This window comes from Triturus cristatus, chromosome 1_2, assembly GCF_964204655.1.
Source record: "Triturus cristatus chromosome 1_2, aTriCri1.1, whole genome shotgun sequence".
NCBI lineage: Eukaryota > Metazoa > Chordata > Amphibia > Caudata > Salamandridae > Triturus > Triturus cristatus.
The window spans coordinates 587,593,624-587,608,655 of record NC_140580.1 but is presented as its reverse complement, the minus strand read 5'-3'; positions in this window follow the sequence as shown (position 1 = coordinate 587,608,655).

The following is a 15,032-nucleotide window of genomic DNA, read 5'->3' as shown; positions in this document are numbered from 1 at the left end:
TCGTAGCTGGTATCGTGTCCAGACAGGTCCTCTGACTGACTCCCTTCGCCCTCTGTGCCACTGGCTCCTCCTGACTCTACAGCACTGGTGGCACTGTCGCTGGGTCCCTCCTCCAGGTCCGTGCAGGTGTTTCCCTCCGTTGCGGATGATGATGCTGTGGGCAAGGAGAAGAAACCGAAATGCATTAGTCACCTGTATACATCTGACACATGAGCACAAAAACAATTGGTCACAGTGCATATCAGACAATGCATCATGAGTAACAGCTAGATTACTCCGCACATATGTAAGCCCTGTACTGCCCAGTTGTTAGACCCACTATGCCACTTGGACACAAGGAAAAAAAGAACACACCAGGCCACAACTTGAATGAGAAATACACTGAGAAGCTAGTGTCTGTGAACCGGTGAGCACAGCAATACAATGAAGTCATGCCACCTCTTGTTTACCCTGAAAGAAACAGTAGTGGTGCACCCAACGTAAACTGACACACCTCAATACTCAAGGTGTCACCACACTCAGAGACCTGTAAGTACTTTGGAACACAAAAAGAAAAAATGTTGGTACCTTGGGACTCACAATACTCTACACAATCGACATGTTTTGAATGTGCCAATTCGCCATTTTGTGAAAAGAACACTCATGTGCCTGCATGAAATATGTCTCACAAGGCAGTGCACACAAAACTACATTTACACTGTCATTGAAGAAGCTGGCACCTTTTCTAAGAAGCCGCTGTTAGAAATGAATGGTGTTGCAGAAAGTACATATACATGGGCCCACGGAGGTATTGATGTCTTGAGACTTGCTAGTTTGTATCACCAACAACAAAGGAGTCTCACAAAATCAAGACCACTGTGGGAACATGTATATGGAGAATCTGCAAAACCATTTAATTCTAACAGTGGCTTCTTTGCAGAGGTGCCAGCGTGTTCCATGAAAGTGGAAATGTCGTTTGGTGTGCACTTCCTTGGGAGACATCTTTCATGCAGGCACATCAGTGTTCTCAACACAAATCATCAAATTACCACACTTAAAACATGAAGAACTGTTGACAAGTGCTGTGAGTGCCAAGGTACAATTGTTTTAGAGTAACAACTTGAATTATGTCAGTTGTCACATGGCCATCCGTCACCTGATTACACAGTTGGCTACACATATGACCTACTGCCTGTCATCTGGAGTGGCACCAATGTCCACACCCAGGACAATGCATAAGCTACTGGGCCTGCAATTGGGTTGTTAAAAAGCATAGCTGTAATGTGGAGACACCCTCATGGCAAGCCAGAATGTCCACACAGATGTCAGCACACAAAGTCCAAACTGCGTTGCATCTGAACCACACACAGGTGCAAAAAATGTATGAGCAGGAATCATGTTTTTGAAACAATGACACAGGCTGCAAAGCACGAACATTAAACACTGGCCAGCATCACAGGGGCACTGCACGGTGATTCTGTGTACAGCCAATTCTCACACACAGGTCAGACCTGACAAGGAAAAATCAGGGGTGCCCATGTAGGCCTCTCCCGCACAACCACCCATACCTGAGTCAATGTGATTGATACAGATCAAGAAGTGACACCTCTTATTCAGGGTAACAAAAACTGTGCAGCAAAAATTGCTAGATTTACACAACCTCACCTCCTGGGGCTGACAACACATATTTGTGACTAACAACCAGCAACAGATTGTTGTGAATAGCCACACAGGCACTGCCCAGTGTGAGTATGCACAAGCAAAATGGTGTATCCCTGTCCAGTGGACACATGTAGCACACATTAGAAAAATACAAACTAGGCCAGGGAACAATGCCACAGAGGCAGACCTATGCTGAACCCACAGAGAATGTGCACAGTGTTGGATGACACACATGATTAGGAGGCCAGGGTGTCTCAGGGGACTGTAGTGGGCACACTGCTCCGTGTTCCTGGAATGAGCTACCGTCATGGCACTATGCATATCTCCCACTCATGCACATCATGTCTGAGGCCACAACATTGGTCATGCATGCTGCAAGGGTGTTCAGTTGAAACCTCACACTCCTATGTTGAGAATCATCATCAGTGCTAACAAATATGGACCCCCAACATAGTGAACAGGTCATGGCACAGGCAAGGTACCAACACAAGTCACAGACCACCCTCCCACATGATGCATAAAGCAATGTGCACTTAGATTTACTGGAACCCTAGATGACCATGTGCAAATTAGATTACACACAGACCAGGGGACCCATTTCAAGGAGGGAAAGGGATGAAAAAGAGCACCAGGTGACATTGGGGAACAGAAAATGCACTGCACATATAAACTCTGGGAGTGTATCCAGGCTACAGAGCACTTCCAAAAGCTGGTGACACATAACACAACAAACAGCCATGTACCTACCCCCTTGTTGCTGCAGTCTCTCCTGTAACTGCCTATCGAGGTCAGGGAATACCACTGCCAGCACACAGCTCATGTGGGGGGTCAGGCGTCGGCGCCCGCCGTGGGGGCGAGGACTGTCGATCCCCAGCTGGACCCGGGCGATCCGCCGGGTCCAGCACCGGATGTCCTGCCACCTTTTGCGGACCTGTGGCAGGCTTCGACTACGCTCCCCTGCAGATCTCACGGCCCTGACGATGTCCCGCCAGATCTCCCCCTTCTCGTAGGCAGTTACCTGTCAGGATGACAAAGTGACACAACATCAATACACCTGCTCCATGTCCCAGAGACACACATTTGAACATCTTTTAAATGTTGAACAGGGCATAGGATGCTGACAGGAACTGCATCATTCACAATAAGAAATTGGCCTGTGTGCAAGCCCCAATGCACTACATGGCATTGAAAGTCAACAGGTGGCATGAGGGGTGCGACACACTCACTGATCATGGCACACACTGTGCAGCACATGCAACAGCAGGCTGATGGCCAGCACGTGTCAAGCAGTCACATGTCCCACTCCACTGACGCACCCTCAGCAGACTAGACAGACACACCCAGGCACAGATCACTCGCCTGTCATTGACAACAGCGGATACAACCCTCAATCTGCACATGTGCCACTTGCCAGTGGGGTGTCACAGGTGTCGTGCTAGCTTTGCAAGTCAGACACACAGCACGGCTTACTTGTCACATCAGATGGGTAGATCTGTTGCCTCCTCCATGCAGCTGTGGTGCAACACTTCACATAGACACTCACCCACATGACAAGGAACATTCACACACATGAATGTCCATGAGGTCGTACAAATCATTTGGACACTCTCACCACAGGTCCACTCAACTCATACACATCTGTGGGTACAGTCACCTGTCACACCGGGGGGACCACTGAATCACCTCAGGACAATAGGAAAAAAAGCCACCAAGGATTTTCCAGGCTGAATGTGTCATGCACTATGCAGTGAAAGACACAGTAAGCACAATGCAAGTGAGGAGTGCACACAGGAACTACATCATGCTCTGCATGAGAGACATCAGCATGTCCTCCCCCTGGGACCCACTCTAAACAACATTGCATGTCTGTCCCACCTGGACACAATATTGACAGTCACACAACAGGTGCATAGGCAAAGGTAGTGGAGTCAGCACTCACCTGCTCCCCTGGTCTCCCATACAGCTTGGTGTACTGTGGGAGGAGGCAGGCCAGCAACGCCTCATTCTCCTCCAGGGTGAATGGCTGGGCCCTCTCCACAGTACGTGACATGGTCCAGAGGAAGCAGAGACAGCAGCAGCGTGGTCGACTCAAAAGTTGTGCAGGCAAGTGCCCTCTCATGGGTTCTGGCTGCTTTATATCTGTCTTGCTGAGGGGCATTTATTTTGAGGAGTACATAGTGATTGGTCAGACACATTTGCATCGTACGTTTACTCCAATCCCTTTAAACATACACCTATGACACGCATTCGCATCGTTCAAATTGTGAGCATCATGTCAAGTCAACAACCACTTTGCAACATTGTATTTTGTGGCCAACTGACTGTTCCAGGACACCTGATGGACACATTTCAACTGAAAACTCAGTATCCATGACAACCAGCATGCATTTAGGGCCTAATACTTGTCCCTTATGTGTCCCCTATGTAATTTAGAAATCCACACACAGGTACGGTGCGTTTCACACGTACTCCTACGGCACAAGTACAATAGTGAAATGAAGCGTACACACGCGATGATTGCGGGTGTACGGTGCGTTTCACACGTACCCCTACGGCACAAGTACTATAGTGAAACAAAGCATACACACGCGATGATTGCGGGTGTACGGTGCGTTTCACACGTACCCCTACGGCACAAGTACTATAGTGAAACGAAGCATACACATGCGATGATTGCGGGTGTACGGTGCGTTTCACACGTACCCCTACGGCACAAGTACAATGGTGAAACGAAGCGTACACACGCAATGATTGCAGGTGTACGGTGCGTTTCACATGTACCCCTACGGCACAAGTACAATGGTGAAACGAAGCGTACACACGCGATGACTGCGGGTGTACGGTGCGTTTCACACGTACCCCTACGGCACAAGTACTATAGTGAAACGAAGCGTACACATGCGATGATTGCAGGTGTATGGTGCGTTTCACTCGTACCCCTATGGCACAAGTACTATAGTGAAATGAAGCGTACACACGCGATGATTGCGGGTGTACGGTGCGTTTCACACGTACCCCTACGGCACAAGTACTATAGTGAAAACGAAGCATACACACGCGATGATTGCGGGTGTACGGTGCGTTTCACATGCTTACAATGGTAATACAGGCGTACACATGCCAGGAATGGAGGGCTACGAGTCGCACAAGGATGTCCATCAAGTACTTGTCATTGCATACTTTCATGTGCAGGCCCTAGGTGTGTCAGCCAGTGATATTGCACAGGTCATTTCATCTAGTTGCACAATTGATGTGTGATGACCTGTGTATACATGTCATGTGTGATGGGGCACTATGTGGCACACATCACCTTGACACTTGCCACATGTGTGTCTGTAGTCCAACTGTGTCATGCACAGCAGCAGTGGGATGGCACAGTCATCAACACCCGCACCTGTCTCCTGAGGCCAGGGACACTCTATCAACTGACATGTCACGATCAGCGTGCCCCTACGTGACTATGTCAAGTGTGTGTCATGTGTTTCCATGAGCTTGCTGTTATTTTTCCGTCAACTGCATCTGCTGTTGGTGCATCCAACATGGGTCTGTGGGGAGATGGGCATGGCACACATCTACGCACACCATGCCACATGTGGATTCCCATGGCTGTAGGGTCTGTGTGCATTGGACATCATATTTTCCCAGGCATATATGTCTGCGTCGTCTCAATGGCTGTGTTTAATTGTTGTCACGTGTACCCCTTCATCGCAATGTGTGTCATATGTACATTTGACATTCCATGTGACCTGTGCGTGTGCCTTGCAGTCAACTGTCTGGATGAGATGACATCCTTCCAATGCAGCTATGTGGATGTGTGTCACTCCGGTGATATCTCTGGCTGTTCACTCAGACTTGCCCCCAGCTCATTTCAGGGCATGTCATGTAGACTTGACAATCAACAGGTGTTTCTGGCTTTTCGTAGGAGTGCCAGCAAGCTGGCATATGTGTCCTGGATGTATTGCACACACCAGACTCCATAGTTACCTGATGTTTTGTAGCAGTTTAGCATGTGCTATATTCATTGACATTGATGTTGGCAGACTCTCAATCTTCATTATTCCTAACAATGTCTTGCAGGGCACCGCCTGTCCCAAGACCAATGCCAGACTTGGCTGCCATGAGGGAACGTGCCTGCATCCATCGTTACAGATTCACTCAACAGTTGATTGAGGACTTGACCGACAAGCTGGCACCACACCTCCAACCGCGAGACAGGTATCCTACTGCGCTGACCCCCAAGATGAAGGTGATGGCAGCCCTACATTTTTTTGCCACAGGTACGTTTCAATTGACCATAGCTGATGTTGGTGGGATGTCACAGACAATGTTCAGCCGTGTCCTGCGTGATGTTGTGGCAGCCATGTTGGAGCACCTTGATGAATTCATCAAATTTCCAACTCCTGAGGAGTTGACAGATGTGAAGGGTGATTTCTATGCCCTGGGAGGGATGCCCCATGTCATTGGATCCATTGATGGGACACATGTGGCTTTGGTACCACCACAGGCACAGGAGCAAGGCTATCGCAACTGTAAACATTACCACTCAATAAATGCCCTTGTGGTGTGTCTTGCTAACATGCTGATTTCCCATGTCTGTGCACGTTGTCCAGGATCAGCACACGATGCCTACATCATGAGGCGTAGCAGGGTGCCACAACTGATGCTGCGGCTGCACAATGAATGAGCATGTCTTGTTGGTGGGCATACTCTGTTTGTCCTGTGTGTTTTTTTTTTTTTGCAAAAACATTTTTATTGCATATTTTCAATTACAAACACCTTGCAGTAATTACCCTCGTGCTGATGAACATATCCGATTGCCAGAAATCAATGCGGTACACAATCCTATTCGCGGTCATCCAGAGAATCTGTACCCATCAGCGCTCTTATATGCATAAACGCCCTCCCCACCCCCATGTCAGTGTGTGTTTGTCCTGTGTGTTGCGGTATCTTTGGCTCTTACGGCATCTCCTGACCCACTTATTTACATGATGTTTCCATGTAGGGGACTCTGGATATCCCAACATGCCATGGCTAATGACACCTCTCCGCAACCCGAGAACAGCTGCAGATCACCGGTACAACAATGCACACGGGCAGACCAGGCGAGTGATTGAGAGGACGTTTGGACTCCTTAAGAGCCAATTCCGGTGCCTTGACAAGACAGGCGGGTCCCTCCCATATGCACCGGAGAAGGTGTGCAAAATCTTCATTGTGTGCTACATGTTGCACAACATGGCCGTTGAGAAGGCAGTGCCACTCATCCTTGATCCTGATGAGCAGGAACATCCACCGTGGAGGATCCAGGGCTTGGTCACGAGGCAAGTGATGAGGAGGAGGAGGATATCTGGGGTCAGCTCATACGCAACTTCTTCTCATAATGGTGAGTCACTGGGTATGAGTGTGCAAGCTTGTAGCATTGAGTGGCATGTGTTGCAATGTGTGTGTCCAGCAGACTGAATGCAAAGTTACTTTGATGTGTGTACTGATGTGTCACTCGAGTGATGATGTTATGCCACACAGTTTTGCGAAGAGACTTTCTTTTAAATTTGCATGTGTCCAACATTGTTCATGTTTCGTAACTGCCATGTGTGCGGCGAGATTTGTTTTAGGTGACTTCTTGTGTGTCTGTCATTCCCAGGTTTTTGCGCTTGTTGTCTGCTCGTGTCATCTTTGTCCTCCTGCTATTCCTCATGAGGACTGCAACGTGTGCTGAATCAGCGTGCCATGCACGGACATGTGGAAATGTCAGTTTGGGTAAGGATAGCAGCAAGGCTTTTTGGTGGTGGTATGGGTTGGGAATGTGTGGGGACTGCTTCTGTGCATGTTGTGGTACCATGCATACATGTCTTCTCACCATGGAGCATGTAACATGTAGCATCACTCTCATGACATGATATTCACCCTTCTTGACAGTCATCTGTAGTGGAGTGTGGAGTCTGATGTAGGCATCAATGTGCGTAAACCTTGCCTCTGAAACATTGCGGATGCTACTGGTGGACATAGTGTGGGACATCACAACAACAGGCTCTATGGTGAATTGCAGCCTCTCCGTGTGCAGCAGGATGTGTTTGGCTCATCCCCATAACTTGTGTGCCACTTCATTGGGATTTACTACATCCGTGTTGTGAAGGGGGGGTCCAGTGTATGTCCCACATGTTCTGTCAACTGACATGTGAGTCTGTTTGTTTTGATTCATTTCCCTTAGTGTGAGTTTGTGTAATAAAGGTGTTCAGCACAATCCGAAGTGCCTCATCTCTGTCACTGCAGATCTCTTGCCAGTTTGCATGCATCATCTATGGCATAATTGTTAAAGATTGAGCATATGGGTGTATGTGTACTTCGGCAACATGCATGCAGTTCTTCATGGCTAATAATATGTATTGTGCATGAAGTACCTGTCTGTGTATGTATTTGTGCAGGTTGCTCCCCACAACGGGACGTGAACGCCTGCTGACGGTGTGTCTCCTGTGCGCAGCTCCGCTTTTTGTTGCCTGATCCTGTGGCCGTCATTTTTGCTGATTGTTCATACATTTTCTCTGAGTGACCCATGAGTAACCTGACACTCCTGCCTTTACATACACCTGTTGCACTGTGCCTTTCTGACCTCCTTGTCTTTGTGTGCTTCTTTTTGCCTAGTTTCTCACCCCTTCTGCCTGCTGCTGCCTCACCTGCAGCACCGCCCCACCGAGTGCCCTGATTCTGCAACCCACACGCCTCCAAAATGCTCCTCCCTTCCCCCTCCACCCATTCTAAATGCAGCCAGCAGCTTGTCTGTGCACTGTTGCACCAACGCCGTGCCAAAGTCAGGACCGTCTGCGCCTGCAACGTGTACAGTGTACGACCCTCTGGTCCTTGCATGACCCACATCACACAACAGGCTCATGCTGCAGCCACCCTCCAAGCAATGTCCTCCAGACAATCAACCGCCTGCTATCAGGCAACCCCTAAGTGCACACACGACACCTTCGCATGCTGAGTGTTCAACTCCAACTGCCTACACAGCGCCGCCCCGCCTACCAGACCCTGTCAGAACAACCAGGTCATGTGCCTCCTACTCCACACCCGCTCCGTCCACAAACACGCCATTGGACTCTGTTACCTCCTTAACACAACAGCCCCACACATCACCTTCATGACAGTAACCTGGTCAAAAGCATCCTCAGCACACAACGTCTTCATTGCCATCTCAGACGGATGCAAGATCACCCGCAGGGACGGCAACAACAATCCCGGAGGATGAATTGCAATTTATTCCCAAGTACACCCTCAGAGTCACAAATCCGGTTTTGCTCCAACCCCATGGCAACCCTCAGAGTAACACTCATGTACAGATCTCCAGGCCTACATCCACAATTCCGCAAAGCCATCAACACGTACATCTGCACGCAGGCCCTCACCTCCACAGGCTACATGTGGCTGGGGGCCAGTAACTTCTTGCTGGAGGAGAACCACACCACCATCCAACATTGGTCCATCAACATTTGCATCCACGTCTCCGACAAGGAACACACTGCCCCACACCCCGCTACCGATCCCCCAAAGATGCTTGATGTAAGTCACCACAGACAAGCTGTGTGGGACACTCGAACCAACACCACCGCCACACCCTGCAACCTCACACACTGGATCAGCTACTGATCCAACAAACTTGCCACATTGACGGACTTTCCTGTGAAGCACAACAACAGTTAAGCCACCTGGGACAAGGCAGACCTACTGGACTCATACAGATTTAGCCGGACTCTTGTGCAAACCTTGCAACACAAAGTACCTTCATTTACCTTACAGCCCTGGAAAACGCCACACACAGCCATCACCATATCATCAGCAAGGACAAGTGGAGATCCTTCAGATAGGGCCGAGGCACCAAAACACACGACATCAAGGAGCTCATCAGCATTGTGAGTGAACTGACAGCAGATCTCCATCAAAAAGACACCCCACCCTTGCAAGGCAGATCCCATCCCTTGCAACTTTCTACCACTGCAAGCTCATGGCCATACACGACAGCCTTGGCACACAGAGGCAGAGAGCACTATTATCCGTGGGACAAACCCCCCTCAGGTTCTGGACTCCCGTCAGCAACAAATACACCACCTGGCTCATGTGCACCATCCACTCTGGCTCTCCATCAGGCCCCTTCCCACACAACATCTCAACCACATCATTCCCCATCCTTGAAGCCCACGTCCAGGGCGTCCTGAATGTCTCATTTGAGTTTGCCACATTCCATGGGAGCTGGAGGCATGCAGAGACCCAGGTCCTTCTTCAACAACGGACGGCAGTACCGCAGGATCTCCTGGAACATCACCCTGCTTTCCTACCCAGCAAATGTCATCAGGAAGACACTCAACGAGCAACTGACAAACTTCCTCCACGTAAACAGCTCCAGGCAACCGGCACCAGAACATCTTCCACAGTAATCACACCACTGCAACCGTCATCATTGCCACCACCAACGACAACTTAGCGCTGCCCAACAATGGTGAGACCACCCCCCTTGACCTCTCAACGGCATTCTACACCATGTGCTACCACACTGTCAGCTCACACATCTCCAACACTGGTATCCAGAGGAGGGCCCAGGATTAAATCAACAAGTAGCTCACCAGCAAGGCCCAGGGAGTCGGCCTCCACCCTGCAGCATGTAGTACACTGGGGTCATGTGGCCCATGCCCCAGGGCTAATCTCTCAGCGTGACGATCTTCAATGTCTGCATGACCCCCCCCTCTCCACCATCACATGCGCACAAGACATCATCATCATCTCGTATGCCATTGACACCCAGCTGCTCCTCAACCTCACCAAAGACCCAGCCATTGCCAGATCCAACCTTCAAGAAGGCATGAGATCCGTTGACGAATGGCTGACCATCAGCCACCTGAGGCTGGACTTGGACAGGACTGAGGTCATCATCTGAGGATTGTCCCCTTACGGCTGAGTCAACTCCTTGTGTCCCACCGGCCTGGGCACCGCACCACCACCCAGTGGCCACGCACGCAAGCTGGTGTTCATCATGGACTCATCGCTCACAATTATCATGCAATTCAACACCATCTGTACCTCATGTTGCAACACCCTCCGCATGCTGCAAATGATCCACAGATAGATCCACTCCAAGGCAAGACAGACCGTCTCCCAGGTCCACGACACCAGCCGGGTCAACTACAGCACTGCCCTCTACCGAGGAACAATAGCAAAACTGCAGGAGAAGTTGTCCACATTCAGGGTGCATCCGCACACCTCATCTTTAACATCCCCCGCCCCAGCCACATCACCGTCCACCTGAGATAGCAACAATGGCTCACTGTCTGCTGCAGGATCACCTTCAGACTCCTCAACCACACTCAGGAGGCAGTTCACAACCCCAGACCCAAAACCGACCTTGGACGTCTGTCATCCAACACTCCGTTGGCCCAACTCCATGCAGCCCACCTTGCCCTGGCCACCATTCATCACATCCACAGAACAACTGCATGCAGGAGATAGTTCTGCCACCTCGCCAAACAGACCTGGGACTCCCTCCCCGGGCACCTCAACATGACCCATGACCTCTACACCTTCATGATACTCTGCCAAATTGGTCTGTCTGAGCAGTATTGCAAGCCCCCCCTCAGCAGCTTGAGTCCATCACAGGTGAGTATTGGGCTCCATGTCTGTATTTGGTGATACATTGTGACCCATGTGTGTCCTCGACCAGACTCAGATCCAAGTGTATGGATGGCTGGAGTTAGTTCCACACTCAGGCATACTTTGACATATCCCCACACGTATGTTGTGGACTCATGCTAAATGACTGCAACATCAAATTACAATTATAATTTTTTTTATTATAGGTCTGGGGCGTGATTTGTGCACAGAAAAAGGTGCAATACAGGGACCATAGAATCCAAAATTCACAGGGGGAGATGGGATCCTTGGCATTTGAAGTCATCAGAGTCCAGGCCACAGTGTTTGGCATCATTGGTCAGACTGTGACCAGCAAGTCCATGTGGCAGATGATGTCAGTCAATGAGGTGATGCTGTCGCACATGGAGGCCAGGTGCCACGCCAGGTGACCTGGGAGATGTGGATGGTCCGCTGCCTCTCACGGTCTTTTCCGTGGACGACCCACCTTCCTCCGGGGACCCTCAGATGCAGGCCTTGACGATGCTTGGGACGCTCCGTCAGATGAATCCTCCTTCTCCTCCCTCCCTGTGGCTGGTGGTGGTCTTCGCCTGGTGGCACAGGGAGGGTTGCCCATGTTGTCGGCGATCCGACGGAGTGAATGGCTTATGTCCCTTTGCACCGCCAGGAGCTCAACCAGTCTTGCCTCCATCCATCCTTGGTGTTCTTGTTGACTGGTGTGTTGCTCGGCCTGCTGGTTCTTCATCTCTGTGAGGGTCACCACTACCTGGCTGAACTCCCTGGTGTCACGCCGGTATGCGTCCATGATGTTGTCTATGTGTGACATACCGGACCCTTCAGCTGGCTGGTCAGGTTCTCGCCTCCGCCTGCCTCCACTCCCACCACCCCTGCCCACACGAGCCTGGGCTGCCGTTGTGGGCACATCGGGTCTCCGGGACACCTGAGGGATGGCAGTGGCAGTGTTGTCTGCCTCCTCCTGGGTGCCCGGCGCACCTTGTCCCTCCTGGTCAGACTGGCTCAGGTGTTCACTGCGGGCAGGGCTCCTCGGTGTCTCCTGGGATGTGGCAGGAATGGGGGTGGTGTTTGGCACAGATGTTCCTGAACCAGGTGCTGCAGGGGCTTGGACACCAGAGGGTCCAGGTCGGTCAGGGTCATCCGCGAAGTGTTGAGAGGCGTCGCTGCCGGTGGTATCAGGTTCCTCCCGAGCCTGGGACTGTGATTTTTCACCCCCATTGTTGGGGGGAGAATCATCACGTTGCCCTGTGTGTGAGAGACAGACAATGTTAATGCTGTTTCATGCAACATCCATGTTTCATACACATTCAAGTTGGCACTGTTCCTCCATGTAGTTGTATGTGCCTAGCATTCTCCTCAATGTTCACTTGTGGATGGGTATGTTGCGGGGGACAGATTGATATGTTCTCCTGAGTCTTTGACATGTAGATTTTTGGCTTGGATGCTTCTTCGGCTATGTATTGGTGTTGTTGTGTTACATGTCCATTGTGACAGTAGGTAAATCCATTGCCTGTCTGTTCTGCTTGGGTTTTCGGATCAGATAGAACCCGCTCATCAGAGCCTCACTAACCCAGACAGAACGCTACCCCCTCCCTAGGGCCTATTTACAATAGTGCAACCACATATATCTACCACCTAAGGACAGGGAATTCCTACTATACATACCAAGACCTCTTATAATCGGCGGCCTCGCGATCCCATACGGATCCAGACCTCTCTGCCCATACGACAGTATCACAAGTGGCGGCCTCGCGATCCCATACGGATCCAGACCTCTCTGCCCATACGACAGTATCACAAGTGGCGGCCTCGCGATCCCATACGGATCCAGACCTCTCTACCCAGACGGCAGTCTCAGCACAATCGGCGGCCTCGCGATCCCATACGGATCCAGACCTCTCTGCCCATACGACAGTATCACAAGTGGCGGCCTCGCGATCCCATACGGATCCAGACCTCTCTACCCAGACGGCAGTCTCAGCACAATCGGCGGCCTCGCGATCCCATACGGATCCAGACCTCTCTACCCAGACGGCAGTCTCAGCACAATCGGCGGCCTCGCGATCCCATACGGATCCAGACCTCTCTGCCCATACGACAGTATCACAAGTGGCGGCCTCGCGATCCCATACGGATCCAGACCTCTCTACCCAGACGGCAGTCTCAGCACAATCGGCGGCCTCGCGATCCCATACGGATCCAGACCTCTCTACCCAGACGGCAGTCTCAGCACAATCGGCGGCCTCGCGATCCCCTACGAATCCAGACCTCTCTGCCCATACGACAGTATCACAAGTGGCGGCCTCGCGATTCCATACGAATCCAGACCTCTCTACCCAGACGGCAGTCTCAGCACAAGTGGCGGCCTCGCGATCCCCTACGAATCCAGACCTCTCTGCCCATACGACAGTATCACAAGTGGCGGCCTCGCGATCCCCTACGAATCCAGACCTCTCTACCCAGACGGCAGTCTCAGCACAATCGGCGGCCTCGCGATCCCCTACGAATCCAGACCTCTCTACCTAGACGGCAGTCTCATACGACAGTTCATCCTATGATCACCATAACATACAAAAAGGGAATCAGTCTCACTATTCATCAGATCACACAAGGATTGCCAGTTCGAGCATAGCCTGTTCTCAGGTAAGAGGGGCTCCTCTTTCCCTTATTCAGTTACCACTTACCTGATCAGGGTTAACATCTGTTCATGTAGCCGCAGCTGACTAGAAGAATAGGCTACCCTCTCATACAAGAACACGCAGCACATGTTGGTTCACTACAAACTGGGTACTTTATTACTCATTACATACACAATCACATAACATTACGATATAACACATAACCTGCAAAGAGAAGTGAAAGATTAAGTTGTACACTCTAATAAGAAAGGGTCGACATCACCTTAGTGGTATGTAGCCTGCACTCAGTGGTCATCTAGGTTCCCTTCTCGTCTGTGCCTCGGCTCGCCTGGAAGTCACTCTTCTCCGAGTCACTGGGACCTCTTCCTTATCGGCTACTCTCTCCTCTCTGGCTATTCTGCTAGGAGGGCATCTGTCTCTCGGTTCTTTTCCGCCTTCAAGATGGCGTCTGTCTTCCCTGGAATAAGTAGTAGCTTTACTGCTAACGGCTAGATGCCGCCTACGGACTGAACATGTAACTGCCTCAGACTTTCACTAATATAGAGGTGCGTTTTCTCATGGAAAATTCCGGCCTGTAACCTGCCGCCCACCAAATTCTTGTACCTCCCCGTACCAAGGACACGTTCCCAGCCGGCCGGCCTGATGTAGTGTCTTCGGCATGAAGAAAAATACAATCCTTCGATAAGGGCCGGCCTGAACCGGTTCTCTCCAAGCGAATAACACCTCATAACTAAAACATTACATTTGACCTAGAAGCATCCCAAGCTGCCGGAGCAGAAAGAAAGATGGAGTCTCTCCCGTTTGAGGCCTACCAGGCCTGAATTCAGCACAGCTCCATGAAATACCCTCACTACAGGACAGGTTATCCCTAATACTAACGAATCTATCCCCTAGGCTATGTGTGCAAGCCCTGATCTATGGGGAAGAGCACAGGATCATGTCGAAGTGCCTAGTAAATAGGCTCCATTCACTACTCTAACCCTTAGACTTGAATGGTAAGAGACTGAAGTCACATTTAATCATCTTTTCCTCACAAGAAGGCCGGGAAAATCGAGCAGAACATTTCACCCTTGACTTCAGTCTATTATACATTCATTAAACAGAACTAAT